Source organism: Hyla sarda, unplaced genomic scaffold (assembly GCF_029499605.1).
Source record: "Hyla sarda isolate aHylSar1 unplaced genomic scaffold, aHylSar1.hap1 scaffold_450, whole genome shotgun sequence".
Classification (NCBI taxonomy): domain Eukaryota; kingdom Metazoa; phylum Chordata; class Amphibia; order Anura; family Hylidae; genus Hyla; species Hyla sarda.
Genome location: NW_026610463.1, coordinates 34,176 through 52,444, shown reverse-complemented (window position 1 = coordinate 52,444; position 18,269 = coordinate 34,176). Strand labels below are relative to the sequence as shown.

General features: G+C 46.4%; 7 non-coding genes across 7 annotated transcripts; all 7 read left to right on the top strand.

Moving 5' to 3' along the window:
* Window positions 1-487: 487 nt before the first annotated feature.
* LOC130335425 (U2 spliceosomal RNA) lies at window positions 488-678 on the top strand. Its single transcript, XR_008877058.1, has one exon. It is a non-coding gene; the product is annotated as a U2 spliceosomal RNA (small nuclear RNA).
* Window positions 679-2,783: 2,105 nt separating this feature from the next.
* On the top strand, window positions 2,784-2,974 carry LOC130335422 (U2 spliceosomal RNA). The gene has a single exon (XR_008877056.1). It is a non-coding gene; the product is annotated as a U2 spliceosomal RNA (small nuclear RNA).
* A 2,089-nt stretch (window positions 2,975-5,063) lies between these two features.
* LOC130335421 (U2 spliceosomal RNA) lies at window positions 5,064-5,254 on the top strand. The gene has a single exon (XR_008877055.1). It is a non-coding gene; the product is annotated as a U2 spliceosomal RNA (small nuclear RNA).
* A 2,100-nt stretch (window positions 5,255-7,354) lies between these two features.
* Window positions 7,355-7,545, top strand: LOC130335420 (U2 spliceosomal RNA). Its single transcript, XR_008877054.1, has one exon. It is a non-coding gene; the product is annotated as a U2 spliceosomal RNA (small nuclear RNA).
* A 2,086-nt stretch (window positions 7,546-9,631) lies between these two features.
* Window positions 9,632-9,822, top strand: LOC130335419 (U2 spliceosomal RNA). The gene has a single exon (XR_008877053.1). It is a non-coding gene; the product is annotated as a U2 spliceosomal RNA (small nuclear RNA).
* Window positions 9,823-11,923: 2,101 nt separating this feature from the next.
* Window positions 11,924-12,114, top strand: LOC130335418 (U2 spliceosomal RNA). Its single transcript, XR_008877052.1, has one exon. It is a non-coding gene; the product is annotated as a U2 spliceosomal RNA (small nuclear RNA).
* A 2,071-nt stretch (window positions 12,115-14,185) lies between these two features.
* LOC130335403 (U2 spliceosomal RNA) lies at window positions 14,186-14,376 on the top strand. Its single transcript, XR_008877044.1, has one exon. It is a non-coding gene; the product is annotated as a U2 spliceosomal RNA (small nuclear RNA).
* The last annotated feature ends 3,893 nt before the right edge of the window (window positions 14,377-18,269 follow it).

The following is an 18,269-nucleotide window of genomic DNA, read 5'->3' as shown; positions in this document are numbered from 1 at the left end:
CACTGCTCTGCCTGAGCAGAACCATCACCGCCATAGGTTGTCAAATAACCCGGGTTTAACCCACACAGGTAAGTCCAATGGGGTGCAGGCATGTCCTCTATGCTTACAGCTTCCCGTGGGTGTTGGTTTGATACCGTTTGGGGACAGCCAAGGAGGCATCTGCAGGCAACAAAGGTAGGTGTGTGCTTGTGTGTGTGTTTCCTATGCAGATCCTAAGCCCAGTGTCACATGCAAGTAGGAGGAGTAAGAAGGGTTCCTGGCAAATCCGGGTTATGGATTGCATTTAAAAAGGCCCCGTGGGAGTGCAATGGGCCCCTGTCTTGCTGCTTAGCAATAATGGTATGGGTTTAGGTTCTGCTGTGTGTACTGGTGGTTGACTGCCCCCCAGCCCAGAGTGTGCATGGAAAATTGTCTGGCAGCCTCCCTGACAGCAAGCAGTGATAGTGCCCATGAAGGGCACCTTGTTGGGCCCGCCCCTTTCACGGTTATCGCTTCTCGGCCTTTTGGCTAAGATCAAGTGTAGTATCTGTTCTTATCAGTTTAATATCTGATACGTCCCCTATCTGGGGACCATATATTAAATGGATTTTTGAGAACGGGGGCCGATTTCGAAGCTTGCTTCCGTCGCCCTATGCATTGACCCGATATGGCAGTATCTTCGGGTACAGTGCACCACCCCCTTACAGGGTTAAAAAGAAAGATTCCTACTTTCATTGCTACCTGCTTGCTGGCTAGCCAGCTAGCCAGCCCTGTGGGCCTTGCTGCTGCTGCAGCCAAAAAACAAAAGGTGGTGCTGCTGCTGCTTCTGCTGCTTCTGCTTCTGCTTGTGTCTGGCCGCTGTTGGAGCGTCCAGGCACAGGACTTCTGCTGCTGCTGACTAAATGGCCTCCTTAATTGGATCATTTGAGTAGCCAGCACACCTGTGCAGGTAGGGCATGACATGATAGGCAGCTGCCTTGATAGCGGGTGGGTGCTGAATGTTCCTAATTGACAAAATAAGATTAATGCTTATGAAGAAATATAAAATCTCATCCCTTCCCCAATATCGCGCCACACCCCTACCCCTTAATTCCCTGGTTGAACTTGATGGACATATGTCTTTTTTCGACCGTACTAACTATGTAACTATGTAACATAACATGGGGGGGGGGGGGTCTCCTGGCTGTTCACACAGGTGTGTCATTGCTGTACATTGACCATGCATTGCTTCTGTGGTATTGCAAAGGCAAAGACAAATGCTTCCAGCCATCCATTGCACTAATGGATTGGTCATCAGCTGGCTGTCTATGTCCCGCATCAATATAGACCAAAGTACAGAGGGTTAGGCTATGCTATTGTGCACCTACCTGATGCATCAGAAGGTGCGAGGCCCTTGCTAAATTCTGTGCACAGACTTTGAGATCTATACTTTAGACTGTATCTAAACCTGCTCCAACATGGACTGACATTCTGGCCTACTTTCAGCCGATGCGACTTGTCTGTCGCTGAACAGTCGCTTTTTATGTATTCAGCACCTATGTATAATGTTGTAAAAATGCTCTAGAAGCTAAAGTCGCAGAAATGTCACACATATTTGGCCTGCAACTTTCTGTGCGACAAATTCAGACAGGAAAAATCAGTATAAATCCTTAGAAAATTATCCCCCAGTGTCTCCATCTGCTGGCGGTATTGAATAAGCATTGCTGCACAGATGGGGTATGCATTAGACGAAAAAAAAAGAAGAAAAAGAAGAATAATACGCCCAGAAAAGAGGCGAAAAGGAGAAAAACGTAAAAAAACGTGAAAAAAAAGTAAGAGGAAGAGAAGGGAAAAAAAGGTGGAAATGGGTTTAAAAGTGATTTCGGCGGAGAAATATATATATGTATATATATATATATATATATATATATATATATATATATATATATATACGCGCACACACACACATATATATAAACGTATTCTCCGTTGAGATATTGCAGCCGCTGCTGTGTCCAGGCCCAGGAGCCTTAGCACTGTGCTGTGATGTCACTCAATACCACTGACATCACTAGGTGTAAACAACATCTCTCCTTTGCTGTGTATGTGACTATGGAGCTGTTTGGTGATGTCGTCTATTATGGCCTTCATAGAAGCAACAGGAGATTGTTGCATCCATCTAGAACCCTCAGAACTACAGTGCTATGATGTCACTCACTTCCACAGGCCTTGCAGAGTGTAAACAACAACAACCCAGCTTTGTTGTGTATGTAACCATAGGGATTTGTGATGTCACCTAGAACCTTCACAGCAGCGACAGCTTTATGAGGAGCATCAGCACTGCTCTGCCTGAGCAGAACCATCACCGCCATAGGTTGTCAAATAACCCGGGTTTAACCCACACAGGTAAGTCCAATGGGGTGCAGGCATGTCCTCTATGCTTACAGCTTCCCGTGGGTGTTGGTTTGATACCGTTTGGGGACAGCCAAGGAGGCATCTGCAGGCAACAAAGGTAGGTGTGTGCTTGTGTGTGTGTTTCCTATGCAGATCCTAAGCCCAGTGTCACATGCAAGTAGGAGGAGTAAGAAGGGTTCCTGGCAAATCCGGGTTATGGATTGCATTTAAAAAGGCCCCGTGGGAGTGCAATGGGCCCCTGTCTTGCTGCTTAGCAATAATGGTATGGGTTTAGGTTCTGCTGTGTGTACTGGTGGTTGACTGCCCCCCAGCCCAGAGTGTGCATGGAAAATTGTCTGGCAGCCTCCCTGACAGCAAGCAGTGATAGTGCCCATGAAGGGCACCTTGTTGGGCCCGCCCCTTTCACGGTTATCGCTTCTCGGCCTTTTGGCTAAGATCAAGTGTAGTATCTGTTCTTATCAGTTTAATATCTGATACGTCCCCTATCTGGGGACCATATATTAAATGGATTTTTGAGAACGGGGGCCGATTTCGAAGCTTGCTTCCGTCGCCCTATGCATTGACCCGATATGGCAGTATCTTCGGGTACAGTGCACCACCCCCTTACAGGGTTAAAAAGAAAGATTCCTACTTTCATTGCTACCTGCTTGCTGGCTAGCCAGCTAGCCAGCCCTGTGGGCCTTGCTGCTGCTGCAGCCAAAAAACAAAAGGTGGTGCTGCTGCTGCTTCTGCTGCTTCTGCTTCTGCTTGTGTCTGGCCGCTGTTGGAGCGTCCAGGCACAGGACTTCTGCTGCTGCTGACTAAATGGCCTCCTTAATTGGATCATTTGAGTAGCCAGCACACCTGTGCAGGTAGGGCATGACATGATAGGCAGCTGCCTTGATAGCGGGTGGGTGCTGAATGTTCCTAATTGACAAAATAAGATTAATGCTTATGAAGAAATATAAAATCTCATCCCTTCCCCAATATCGCGCCACACCCCTACCCCTTAATTCCCTGGTTGAACTTGATGGACATATGTCTTTTTTCGACCGTACTAACTATGTAACTATGTAACATAACATGGGGGGGGGGGGGGGTCTCCTGGCTGTTCACACAGGTGTGTCATTGCTGTACATTGACCATGCATTGCTTCTGTGGTATTGCAAAGGCAAAGACAAATGCTTCCAGCCATCCATTGCACTAATGGATTGGTCATCAGCTGGCTGTCTATGTCCCGCATCAATATAGACCAAAGTACAGAGGGTTAGGCTATGCTATTGTGTACCTACCTGATGCATCAGAAGGTGCGAGGCCCTTGCTAAATTCTGTGCACAGACTTTGAGATCTATACTTTAGACTGTATCTAAACCTGCTCCAACATGGACTGACATTCTGGCCTACTTTCAGCCGATGCGACTTGTCTGTCGCTGAACAGTCGCTTTTTATGTATTCAGCACCTATGTATAATGTTGTAAAAATGCTCTAGAAGCTAAAGTCGCAGAAATGTCACACATATTTGGCCTGCAACTTTCTGTGCGACAAATTCAGAAAGGAAAAATCAGTATAAATCCTTTGAAAATTATCCCCCAGTGTCTCCATCTGCTGGCGGTATTGAATAAGCATTGCTGCACTGATGGGGTATGCATTAGACGAAAAAAAAGAAGAAAAAGAAGAATAATACGCCCAGAAAAGAGGCGAAAAGGAGAAAAACGTAAAAAAACGTGAAAAAAAAGTAAGAGGAAGAGAAGGGAAAAAAAGGTGGAAATGGGTTTAAAAGTGATTTCGGCGGAGAATATATATATATATATATATATATATATATATATATATATATACGCGCACACACACACATATATATAAACGTATTCTCCGTTGAGATATTGCAGCCGCTGCTGTGTCCAGGCCCAGGAGCCTTAGCACTGTGCTGTGATGTCACTCAATACCACTGACATCACTAGGTGTAAACAACATCTCTCCTTTGCTGTGTATGTGACTATGGAGCTGTTTGGTGATGTCGTCTATTATGGCCTTCATAGAAGCAACAGGAGATTGTTGCATCCATCTAGAACCCTCAGAACTACAGTGCTATGATGTCACTCACTTCCACAGGCCTTGCAGAGTGTAAACAACAACAACCCAGCTTTGTTGTGTATGTAACCATAGGGATTTGTGATGTCACCTAGAACCTTCACAGCAGCGACAGCTTTATGAGGAGCATCAGCACTGCTCTGCCTGAGCAGAACCATCACCGCCATAGGTTGTCAAATAACCCGGGTTTAACCCACACAGGTAAGTCCAATGGGGTGCAGGCATGTCCTCTATGCTTACAGCTTCCCGTGGGTGTTGGTTTGATACCGTTTGGGGACAGCCAAGGAGGCATCTGCAGGCAACAAAGGTAGGTGTGTGCTTGTGTGTGTGTTTCCTATGCAGATCCTAAGCCCAGTGTCACATGCAAGTAGGAGGAGTAAGAAGGGTTCCTGGCAAATCCGGGTTATGGATTGCATTTAAAAAGGCCCCGTGGGAGTGCAATGGGCCCCTGTCTTGCTGCTTAGCAATAATGGTATGGGTTTAGGTTCTGCTGTGTGTACTGGTGGTTGACTGCCCCCCAGCCCAGAGTGTGCATGGAAAATTGTCTGGCAGCCTCCCTGACAGCAAGCAGTGATAGTGCCCATGAAGGGCACCTTGTTGGGCCCGCCCCTTTCACGGTTATCGCTTCTCGGCCTTTTGGCTAAGATCAAGTGTAGTATCTGTTCTTATCAGTTTAATATCTGATACGTCCCCTATCTGGGGACCATATATTAAATGGATTTTTGAGAACGGGGGCCGATTTCGAAGCTTGCTTCCGTCGCCCTATGCATTGACCCGATATGGCAGTATCTTCGGGTACAGTGCACCACCCCCTTACAGGGTTAAAAAGAAAGATTCCTACTTTCATTGCTACCTGCTTGCTGGCTAGCCAGCTAGCCAGCCCTGTGGGCCTTGCTGCTGCTGCAGCCAAAAAACAAAAGGTGGTGCTGCTGCTGCTTCTGCTGCTTCTGCTTCTGCTTGTGTCTGGCCGCTGTTGGAGCGTCCAGGCACAGGACTTCTGCTGCTGCTGACTAAATGGCCTCCTTAATTGGATCATTTGAGTAGCCAGCACACCTGTGCAGGTAGGGCATGACATGATAGGCAGCTGCCTTGATAGCGGGTGGGTGCTGAATGTTCCTAATTGACAAAATAAGATTAATGCTTATGAAGAAATATAAAATCTCATCCCTTCCCCAATATCGCGCCACACCCCTACCCCTTAATTCCCTGGTTGAACTTGATGGACATATGTCTTTTTTCGACCGTACTAACTATGTAACTATGTAACATAACATGGGGGGGGGGGGTCTCCTGGCTGTTCACACAGGTGTGTCATTGCTGTACATTGACCATGCATTGCTTCTGTGGTATTGCAAAGGCAAAGACAAATGCTTCCAGCCATCCATTGCACTAATGGATTGGTCATCAGCTGGCTGTCTATGTCCCGCATCAATATAGACCAAAGTACAGAGGGTTAGGCTATGCTATTGTGCACCTACCTGATGCATCAGAAGGTGCGAGGCCCTTGCTAAATTCTGTGCACAGACTTTGAGATCTATACTTTAGACTGTATCTAAACCTGCTCCAACATGGACTGACATTCTGGCCTACTTTCAGCCGATGCGACTTGTCTGTCGCTGAACAGTCGCTTTTTATGTATTCAGCACCTATGTATAATGTTGTAAAAATGCTCTAGAAGCTAAAGTCGCAGAAATGTCACACATATTTGGCCTGCAACTTTCTGTGCGACAAATTCAGACAGGAAAAATCAGTATAAATCCTTAGAAAATTATCCCCCAGTGTCTCCATCTGCTGGCGGTATTGAATAAGCATTGCTGCACAGATGGGGTATGCATTAGACGAAAAAAAAAGAAGAAAAAGAAGAATAATACGCCCAGAAAAGAGGCGAAAAGGAGAAAAACGTAAAAAAACGTGAAAAAAAAGTAAGAGGAAGAGAAGGGAAAAAAAGGTGGAAATGGGTTTAAAAGTGATTTCGGCGGAGAAATATATATATGTATATATATATATATATATATATATATATATATATATATATATACGCGCACACACACACATATATATAAACGTATTCTCCGTTGAGATATTGCAGCCGCTGCTGTGTCCAGGCCCAGGAGCCTTAGCACTGTGCTGTGATGTCACTCAATACCACTGACATCACTAGGTGTAAACAACATCTCTCCTTTGCTGTGTATGTGACTATGGAGCTGTTTGGTGATGTCGTCTATTATGGCCTTCATAGAAGCAACAGGAGATTGTTGCATCCATCTAGAACCCTCAGAACTACAGTGCTATGATGTCACTCACTTCCACAGGCCTTGCAGAGTGTAAACAACAACAACCCAGCTTTGTTGTGTATGTAACCATAGGGATTTGTGATGTCACCTAGAACCTTCACAGCAGCGACAGCTTTATGAGGAGCATCAGCACTGCTCTGCCTGAGCAGAACCATCACCGCCATAGGTTGTCAAATAACCCGGGTTTAACCCACACAGGTAAGTCCAATGGGGTGCAGGCATGTCCTCTATGCTTACAGCTTCCCGTGGGTGTTGGTTTGATACCGTTTGGGGACAGCCAAGGAGGCATCTGCAGGCAACAAAGGTAGGTGTGTGCTTGTGTGTGTGTTTCCTATGCAGATCCTAAGCCCAGTGTCACATGCAAGTAGGAGGAGTAAGAAGGGTTCCTGGCAAATCCGGGTTATGGATTGCATTTAAAAAGGCCCCGTGGGAGTGCAATGGGCCCCTGTCTTGCTGCTTAGCAATAATGGTATGGGTTTAGGTTCTGCTGTGTGTACTGGTGGTTGACTGCCCCCCAGCCCAGAGTGTGCATGGAAAATTGTCTGGCAGCCTCCCTGACAGCAAGCAGTGATAGTGCCCATGAAGGGCACCTTGTTGGGCCCGCCCCTTTCACGGTTATCGCTTCTCGGCCTTTTGGCTAAGATCAAGTGTAGTATCTGTTCTTATCAGTTTAATATCTGATACGTCCCCTATCTGGGGACCATATATTAAATGGATTTTTGAGAACGGGGGCCGATTTCGAAGCTTGCTTCCGTCGCCCTATGCATTGACCCGATATGGCAGTATCTTCGGGTACAGTGCACCACCCCCTTACAGGGTTAAAAAGAAAGATTCCTACTTTCATTGCTACCTGCTTGCTGGCTAGCCAGCTAGCCAGCCCTGTGGGCCTTGCTGCTGCTGCAGCCAAAAAACAAAAGGTGGTGCTGCTGCTGCTTCTGCTGCTTCTGCTTCTGCTTGTGTCTGGCCGCTGTTGGAGCGTCCAGGCACAGGACTTCTGCTGCTGCTGACTAAATGGCCTCCTTAATTGGATCATTTGAGTAGCCAGCACACCTGTGCAGGTAGGGCATGACATGATAGGCAGCTGCCTTGATAGCGGGTGGGTGCTGAATGTTCCTAATTGACAAAATAAGATTAATGCTTATGAAGAAATATAAAATCTCATCCCTTCCCCAATATCGCGCCACACCCCTACCCCTTAATTCCCTGGTTGAACTTGATGGACATATGTCTTTTTTCGACCGTACTAACTATGTAACTATGTAACATAACATGGGGGGGGGGGGGGGTCTCCTGGCTGTTCACACAGGTGTGTCATTGCTGTACATTGACCATGCATTGCTTCTGTGGTATTGCAAAGGCAAAGACAAATGCTTCCAGCCATCCATTGCACTAATGGATTGGTCATCAGCTGGCTGTCTATGTCCCGCATCAATATAGACCAAAGTACAGAGGGTTAGGCTATGCTATTGTGTACCTACCTGATGCATCAGAAGGTGCGAGGCCCTTGCTAAATTCTGTGCACAGACTTTGAGATCTATACTTTAGACTGTATCTAAACCTGCTCCAACATGGACTGACATTCTGGCCTACTTTCAGCCGATGCGACTTGTCTGTCGCTGAACAGTCGCTTTTTATGTATTCAGCACCTATGTATAATGTTGTAAAAATGCTCTAGAAGCTAAAGTCGCAGAAATGTCACACATATTTGGCCTGCAACTTTCTGTGCGACAAATTCAGAAAGGAAAAATCAGTATAAATCCTTTGAAAATTATCCCCCAGTGTCTCCATCTGCTGGCGGTATTGAATAAGCATTGCTGCACTGATGGGGTATGCATTAGACGAAAAAAAAGAAGAAAAAGAAGAATAATACGCCCAGAAAAGAGGCGAAAAGGAGAAAAACGTAAAAAAACGTGAAAAAAAAGTAAGAGGAAGAGAAGGGAAAAAAAGGTGGAAATGGGTTTAAAAGTGATTTCGGCGGAGAAATATATATATATATATATATATATATATATATATATATACGCGCACACACACACATATATATAAACGTATTCTCCGTTGAGATATTGCAGCCGCTGCTGTGTCCAGGCCCAGGAGCCTTAGCACTGTGCTGTGATGTCACTCAATACCACTGACATCACTAGGTGTAAACAACATCTCTCCTTTGCTGTGTATGTGACTATGGAGCTGTTTGGTGATGTCGTCTATTATGGCCTTCATAGAAGCAACAGGAGATTGTTGCATCCATCTAGAACCCTCAGAACTACAGTGCTATGATGTCACTCACTTCCACAGGCCTTGCAGAGTGTAAACAACAACAACCCAGCTTTGTTGTGTATGTAACCATAGGGATTTGTGATGTCACCTAGAACCTTCACAGCAGCGACAGCTTTATGAGGAGCATCAGCACTGCTCTGCCTGAGCAGAACCATCACCGCCATAGGTTGTCAAATAACCCGGGTTTAACCCACACAGGTAAGTCCAATGGGGTGCAGGCATGTCCTCTATGCTTACAGCTTCCCGTGGGTGTTGGTTTGATACCGTTTGGGGACAGCCAAGGAGGCATCTGCAGGCAACAAAGGTAGGTGTGTGCTTGTGTGTGTGTTTCCTATGCAGATCCTAAGCCCAGTGTCACATGCAAGTAGGAGGAGTAAGAAGGGTTCCTGGCAAATCCGGGTTATGGATTGCATTTAAAAAGGCCCCGTGGGAGTGCAATGGGCCCCTGTCTTGCTGCTTAGCAATAATGGTATGGGTTTAGGTTCTGCTGTGTGTACTGGTGGTTGACTGCCCCCCAGCCCAGAGTGTGCATGGAAAATTGTCTGGCAGCCTCCCTGACAGCAAGCAGTGATAGTGCCCATGAAGGGCACCTTGTTGGGCCCGCCCCTTTCACGGTTATCGCTTCTCGGCCTTTTGGCTAAGATCAAGTGTAGTATCTGTTCTTATCAGTTTAATATCTGATACGTCCCCTATCTGGGGACCATATATTAAATGGATTTTTGAGAACGGGGGCCGATTTCGAAGCTTGCTTCCGTCGCCCTATGCATTGACCCGATATGGCAGTATCTTCGGGTACAGTGCACCACCCCCTTACAGGGTTAAAAAGAAAGATTCCTACTTTCATTGCTACCTGCTTGCTGGCTAGCCAGCTAGCCAGCCCTGTGGGCCTTGCTGCTGCTGCAGCCAAAAAACAAAAGGTGGTGCTGCTGCTGCTTCTGCTGCTTCTGCTTCTGCTTGTGTCTGGCCGCTGTTGGAGCGTCCAGGCACAGGACTTCTGCTGCTGCTGACTAAATGGCCTCCTTAATTGGATCATTTGAGTAGCCAGCACACCTGTGCAGGTAGGGCATGACATGATAGGCAGCTGCCTTGATAGCGGGTGGGTGCTGAATGTTCCTAATTGACAAAATAAGATTAATGCTTATGAAGAAATATAAAATCTCATCCCTTCCCCAATATCGCGCCACACCCCTACCCCTTAATTCCCTGGTTGAACTTGATGGACATATGTCTTTTTTCGACCGTACTAACTATGTAACTATGTAACATAACATGGGGGGGGGGGGGTCTCCTGGCTGTTCACACAGGTGTGTCATTGCTGTACATTGACCATGCATTGCTTCTGTGGTATTGCAAAGGCAAAGACAAATGCTTCCAGCCATCCATTGCACTAATGGATTGGTCATCAGCTGGCTGTCTATGTCCCGCATCAATATAGACCAAAGTACAGAGGGTTAGGCTATGCTATTGTGCACCTACCTGATGCATCAGAAGGTGCGAGGCCCTTGCTAAATTCTGTGCACAGACTTTGAGATCTATACTTTAGACTGTATCTAAACCTGCTCCAACATGGACTGACATTCTGGCCTACTTTCAGCCGATGCGACTTGTCTGTCGCTGAACAGTCGCTTTTTATGTATTCAGCACCTATGTATAATGTTGTAAAAATGCTCTAGAAGCTAAAGTCGCAGAAATGTCACACATATTTGGCCTGCAACTTTCTGTGCGACAAATTCAGACAGGAAAAATCAGTATAAATCCTTAGAAAATTATCCCCCAGTGTCTCCATCTGCTGGCGGTATTGAATAAGCATTGCTGCACAGATGGGGTATGCATTAGACGAAAAAAAAAGAAGAAAAAGAAGAATAATACGCCCAGAAAAGAGGCGAAAAGGAGAAAAACGTAAAAAAACGTGAAAAAAAAGTAAGAGGAAGAGAAGGGAAAAAAAGGTGGAAATGGGTTTAAAAGTGATTTCGGCGGAGAAATATATATATGTATATATATATATATATATATATATATATATATATATATATATACGCGCACACACACACATATATATAAACGTATTCTCCGTTGAGATATTGCAGCCGCTGCTGTGTCCAGGCCCAGGAGCCTTAGCACTGTGCTGTGATGTCACTCAATACCACTGACATCACTAGGTGTAAACAACATCTCTCCTTTGCTGTGTATGTGACTATGGAGCTGTTTGGTGATGTCGTCTATTATGGCCTTCATAGAAGCAACAGGAGATTGTTGCATCCATCTAGAACCCTCAGAACTACAGTGCTATGATGTCACTCACTTCCACAGGCCTTGCAGAGTGTAAACAACAACAACCCAGCTTTGTTGTGTATGTAACCATAGGGATTTGTGATGTCACCTAGAACCTTCACAGCAGCGACAGCTTTATGAGGAGCATCAGCACTGCTCTGCCTGAGCAGAACCATCACCGCCATAGGTTGTCAAATAACCCGGGTTTAACCCACACAGGTAAGTCCAATGGGGTGCAGGCATGTCCTCTATGCTTACAGCTTCCCGTGGGTGTTGGTTTGATACCGTTTGGGGACAGCCAAGGAGGCATCTGCAGGCAACAAAGGTAGGTGTGTGCTTGTGTGTGTGTTTCCTATGCAGATCCTAAGCCCAGTGTCACATGCAAGTAGGAGGAGTAAGAAGGGTTCCTGGCAAATCCGGGTTATGGATTGCATTTAAAAAGGCCCCGTGGGAGTGCAATGGGCCCCTGTCTTGCTGCTTAGCAATAATGGTATGGGTTTAGGTTCTGCTGTGTGTACTGGTGGTTGACTGCCCCCCAGCCCAGAGTGTGCATGGAAAATTGTCTGGCAGCCTCCCTGACAGCAAGCAGTGATAGTGCCCATGAAGGGCACCTTGTTGGGCCCGCCCCTTTCACGGTTATCGCTTCTCGGCCTTTTGGCTAAGATCAAGTGTAGTATCTGTTCTTATCAGTTTAATATCTGATACGTCCCCTATCTGGGGACCATATATTAAATGGATTTTTGAGAACGGGGGCCGATTTCGAAGCTTGCTTCCGTCGCCCTATGCATTGACCCGATATGGCAGTATCTTCGGGTACAGTGCACCACCCCCTTACAGGGTTAAAAAGAAAGATTCCTACTTTCATTGCTACCTGCTTGCTGGCTAGCCCTGTGGGCCTTGCTGCTGCTGCAGCCAAAAAACAAAAGGTGGTGCTGCTGCTGCTTCTGCTGCTTCTGCTTCTGCTTGTGTCTGGCCGCTGTTGGAGCGTCCAGGCACAGGACTTCTGCTGCTGCTGACTAAATGGCCTCCTTAATTGGATCAATTGAGTAGCCAGCACACCTGTGCAGGTAGGGCATGACATGATAGGCAGCTGCCTTGATAGCGGGTGGGTGCTGAATGTTCCTAATTGACAAAATAAGATTAATGCTTATGAAGAAATATAAAATCTCATCCCTTCCCCAATATCGCGCCACACCCCTACCCCTTAATTCCCTGGTTGAACTTGATGGACATATGTCTTTTTTCGACCGTACTAACTATGTAACTATGTAACATAACATGGGGGGGGGGGGTCTCCTGGCTGTTCACACAGGTGTGTCATTGCTGTACATTGACCATGCATTGCTTCTGTGGTATTGCAAAGGCAAAGACAAATGCTTCCAGCCATCCATTGCACTAATGGATTGGTCATCAGCTGGCTGTCTATGTCCCGCATCAATATAGACCAAAGTACAGAGGGTTAGGCTATGCTATTGTGCACCTACCTGATGCATCAGAAGGTGCGAGGCCCTTGCTAAATTCTGTGCACAGACTTTGAGATCTATACTTTAGACTGTATCTAAACCTGCTCCAACATGGACTGACATTCTGGCCTACTTTCAGCCGATGCGAATTGTCTGTCGCTGAACAGTCGCTTTTTATGTATTCAGCACCTATGTATAATGTTGTAAAAATGCTCTAGAAGCTAAAGTCGCAGAAATGTCACACATATTTGGCCTGCAACTTTCTGTGCGACAAATTCAGACAGGAAAAATCAGTATAAATCCTTAGAAAATTATCCCCCAGTGTCTCCATCTGCTGGCGGTATTGAATAAGCATTGCTGCACTGATGGGGTATGCATTAGACGAAAAAAAAGAAGAAAAAGAAGAATAATATGCCCAGAAAAGAGGCGAAAAGGAGAAAAACGTAAAAAAACGTGAAAAAAAAGTAAGAGGAAGAGAAGGGAAAAAAAGGTGGAAATGGGTTTAAAAGTGATTTCGGCGGAGAAATATATATATATATATATATATATATATATATATATATACGCGCACACACACACATATATATAAACGTATTCTCCGTTGAGATATTGCAGCCGCTGCTGTGTCCAGGCCCAGGAGCCTTAGCACTGTGCTGTGATGTCACTCAATACCACTGACATCACTAGGTGTAAACAACATCTCTCCTTTGCTGTGTATGTGACTATGGAGCTGTTTGGTGATGTCGTCTATTATGGCCTTCATAGAAGCAACAGGAGATTGTTGCATCCATCTAGAACCCTCAGAACTACAGTGCTATGATGTCACTCACTTCCACAGGCCTTGCAGAGTGTAAACAACAACAACCCAGCTTTGTTGTGTATGTAACCATAGGGATTTGTGATGTCACCTAGAACCTTCACAGCAGCGACAGCTTTATGAGGAGCATCAGCACTGCTCTGCCTGAGCAGAACCATCACCGCCATAGGTTGTCAAATAACCCGGGTTTAACCCACACAGGTAAGTCCAATGGGGTGCAGGCATGTCCTCTATGCTTACAGCTTCCCGTGGGTGTTGGTTTGATACTGTTTGGGGACAGCCAAGGAGGCATCTGCAGGCAACAAAGGTAGGTGTGTGCTTGTGTGTGTGTTTCCTATGCAGATCCTAAGCCCAGTGTCACATGCAAGTAGGAGGAGTAAGAAGGGTTCCTGGCAAATCCGGGTTATGGATTGCATTTAAAAAGGCCCCGTGGGAGTGCAATGGGCCCCTGTCTTGCTGCTTAGCAATAATGGTATGGGTTTAGGTTCTGCTGTGTGTACTGGTGGTTGACTGCCCCCCAGCCCAGAGTGTGCATGGAAAATTGTCTGGCAGCCTCCCTGACAGCAAGCAGTGATAGTGCCCATGAAGGGCACCTTGTTGGGCCCGCCCCTTTCACGGTTATCGCTTCTCGGCCTTTTGGCTAAGATCAAGTGTAGTATCTGTTCTTATCAGTTTAATATCTGATACGTCCCCTATCTGTGGACCATATATTAAATGGATTTTTGAGAACGGGGGCCGATTTCGAAGCTTGCTTCCGTCGCCCTATGCATTGACCCGATATGGCAGTATCTTCGGGTACAGTGCACCACCCCCTTACAGGGTTAAAAAGAAAGATTCCTACTTTCATTGCTACCTGCTTGCTGGCTAGCCAGCTAGCCAGCCCTGTGGGCCTTGCTGCTGCTGCAGCCAAAAAACAAAAGGTGGTGCTGCTGCTGCTTCTGCTGCTTCTGCTTCTGCTTGTGTCTGGCCGCTGTTGGAGCGTCCAGGCACAGGACTTCTGCTGCTGCTGACTAAATGGCCTCCTTAATTGGATCATTTGAGTAGCCAGCACACCTGTGCAGGTAGGGCATGACATGATAGGCAGCTGCCTTGATAGCGGGTGGGTGCTGAATGTTCCTAATTGACAAAATAAGATTAATGCTTATGAAGAAATATAAAATCTCATCCCTTCCCCAATATCGCGCCACACCCCTACCCCTTAATTCCCTGGTTGAACTTGATGGACATATGTCTTTTTTCGACCGTACTAACTATGTAACTATGTAACATAACATGGGGGGGGGGGGGGGGGTCTCCTGGCTGTTCACACAGGTGTGTCATTGCTGTACATTGACCATGCATTGCTTCTGTGGTATTGCAAAGGCAAAGACAAATGCTTCCAGCCATCCATTGCACTAATGGATTGGTCATCAGCTGGCTGTCTATGTCCCGCATCAATATAGACCAAAGTACAGAGGGTTAGGCTATGCTATTGTGCACCTACCTGATGCATCAGAAGGTGCGAGGCCCTTGCTAAATTCTGTGCACAGACTTTGAGATCTATACTTTAGACTGTGTCTAAACCTGCTCCAACATGGACTGACATTCTGGCCTACTTTCAGCCGATGCGACTTGTCTGTCGCTGAACAGTCGCTTTTTATGTATTCAGCACCTATGTATAATGTTGTAAAAATGCTCTAGAAGCTAAAGTCGCAGAAATGTCACACATATTTGGCCTGCAACTTTCTGTGCGACAAATTCAGACAGGAAAAATCAGTATAAATCCTTAGAAAATTATCCCCCAGTGTCTCCATCTGCTGGCGGTATTGAATAAGCATTGCTGCACTGATGGGGTATGCATTAGACGAAAAAAAAGAAGAAAAAGAAGAATAATACGCCCAGAAAAGAGGCGAAAAGGAGAAAAACGTAAAAAAACGTGAAAAAAAAGTAAGAGGAAGAGAAGGGAAAAAAAGGTGGAAATGGGTTTAAAAGTGATTTCGGCGGAGAAATATATATTTGTGGTCGTGGCCCATGATAGTGGAATTGGACGTACTTACCAATGCTTGTCTTGATCTGTTTGTTTCACAACTCGTCCACCTGTAAAACACATCCTGCCACTGAACACACATGCCTTAACCTGGACTGATACTAACTGACCCTTACTACTGAATCTTAACAGCGGTTGAATTGTGCCCAAACCGCGAACGAGGGCACGCCTATAGTGGGCATGCCCTATTGGTGATAAATGAAAAATGGGTTTGGGAGGGTGGGCAACGCTGTGCGATGAACGTGCCGGCTTGCAGAGAGGCCGAACGTTAAATACACCCGGCCCCTCCCACAAATTCAGCCGTAGGCTTCTCACTTGTGGTCGTGGCCCATGATAGTGGAATTGGACGTACTTACCAATGCTTGTCTTGATCTGTTTGTTTCACAACTCGTCCACCTGTAAAACACATCCTGCCACTGAACACACATGCCTTAACCTGGACTGATACTAACTGACCCTTACTACTGAATCTTAACAGCGGTTGAATTGTGCCCAAACCGCGAACGAGGGCACGCCTATAGTGGGCAAAAAATGATAACACGGTTAGGTAAATGGTGAAAGCAAAATTACTTTTATTTATTACAGCACTAAAAATTTGAATACATCCGCCATTTCTAACTGGGGGTTGGGAATGTATGCCGCATAGGCATCTGATTTCCATCTTCCTAATTTTTTTAATATATGGACCGGTACTCCGTGTTTGGAGGCTGCGGAGGCTGCTCCAATGCGGAACGAGTGTCCTGAGTAGCAGCGTGGGTCAAGACCTAACAGCCTAATCAACGTGCGTACATGACTGACAAACTGAGCGGTGGTGAGAGGAGCTGAATCAAAAGGCAGCAGTGGCCTTAACTCTGGTTTGCCATTCATGATGTTTACCCACTCCGTGAGTACCGCAAGAGGGCACCAGGGGTTACCGGAGGGATAATACCACACCATGGTGGACTCCCTGCAGGTTTTCGTGACCCGTAGTGTGAGCTCTGCATGACTTTGCTTAATGCTGAGTTGGCCTATGTCTACGAAAGGTGCTGAACGTGACGCACAAGTGATCTCCCCAGGCCTCAAAAACCCATAAAGCGCCAAATATATGCCGACCTTGATAACCTTGCTGTGGAACCATCCGAACGGGGCGGAGTCGAGAAGATTCGACATGTTTCTGAAGATTTCCCCTGTAATAGGTTGCCGTGTACCCACCCGCGGGATGGAGGTAGAATTAACCCCTTTTAATGCCGCTTTGATAAGATGTATTGAGCATATGGAAGGCTCTTCAGGGAATTGTAAAGCATGGTAGTGTTGAATTCCGGATATATGTAACTTGATGGAGTTGTAAGACAAGCTCAGGTCAGAGTGGCAAAAGGCAATGAACTGTAGTATAGTGGAAATGCTAAAGCCCCAAGGCAAGGCGTGTCTGTCCAGAAACGAGCTGTATAAGCTGATGGCTGCTGCGTAAGCCTTCCTTGTCCTTGGGGCTAATGAACTCCTCACTAAAGTTTCTGCTATCAGGGAGTAACGCCTCAATCCAGAGTTAGCACCCGATGTGAAGGCACTGTGGTGGCTACTGGCTCCGCACCTGGTGAGACCTGGAAAAAAAGATCATAGTTACCCCTAGACAAGGCATCAGCCGCTGTGTTGCAAGTTCCAGCTATGTGTACTGCAATGAAGTTGAAATTGTGTTGTAGTGCTATCCATACTAGCCTGCGCAAATAACTCATGACCTGTAATGATTTGGATCTACCCTTGTTAACTGTCTGTACTGTGGCCAAATTGTCACAGAAAAACGTGACCGTGGATTTGGACCATGAGGATCCCCAGACGTGTGCTGCTGCCACTATGGGATACACTTCAAACAAGGCGGAAGTGCGGCTGAACCCAGGGACATCCATAACCTCTGGTGGCCATCGGCTGGCCATCCACTGCTCGCCATGGATTGCTGCGAAACCCAGTGTGCCTGTGGCATCCGTGTACACCTTAGGGGAGTCGAGAGTGACAGCTGGCAAGAAAATTGACACCCCATTCCACTGACTGATGTGATCATGCCACATGTGTAAGTCTGCCAACGCTTCAGGACCTAACTTGACCGGACTACCTGACTTTGTTGCTAGTGACAGTAGTGCCAACAGCCTTGATACCCTGCGGTATTATCCGCATTGCGAAAGCTAGCATGCCTAGCAAGCTCTGTAGTTCAACCCTTGATGTCACTCGTGTTCTCATGAATTTCTGGATGGTTTCTTTAATTCTACTGAGTTTGTCTGCGGGCAGGCTGGCCTGCATTCTCTCTGTGTCCAGTACCACACCTAGGAATGTAATCTTAGCTGATGGTCCCTCCGTTTTCCCATGAGATACTGGTATACCCAGGGTGTCGAATAAAGACCTCAGTGCTAGCAGACTGTTGGGATTACCGCCTGGGGGATCTAACAGGAGAAAGTCGTCCAAGTAATGTATGACGTGTCTACAACCTGACACATTTACCAGTACCCAGTGCAATGCTCTTGCTAGCTGTTCGAACAACCACGGGCTGCTCTTGGAGCCGAACGTGAGTCTTGAGGCGAAATAGTACATGCCCTGCCACTTTATGCCATACCACTTCCACAACTCTTCTGCTATTGGTAGCAACTTGAAGGCATCGGCAATATCTGCCTTTGCTAACCATGTACCTGGTCCCAACTGAAGAATATTTTGTA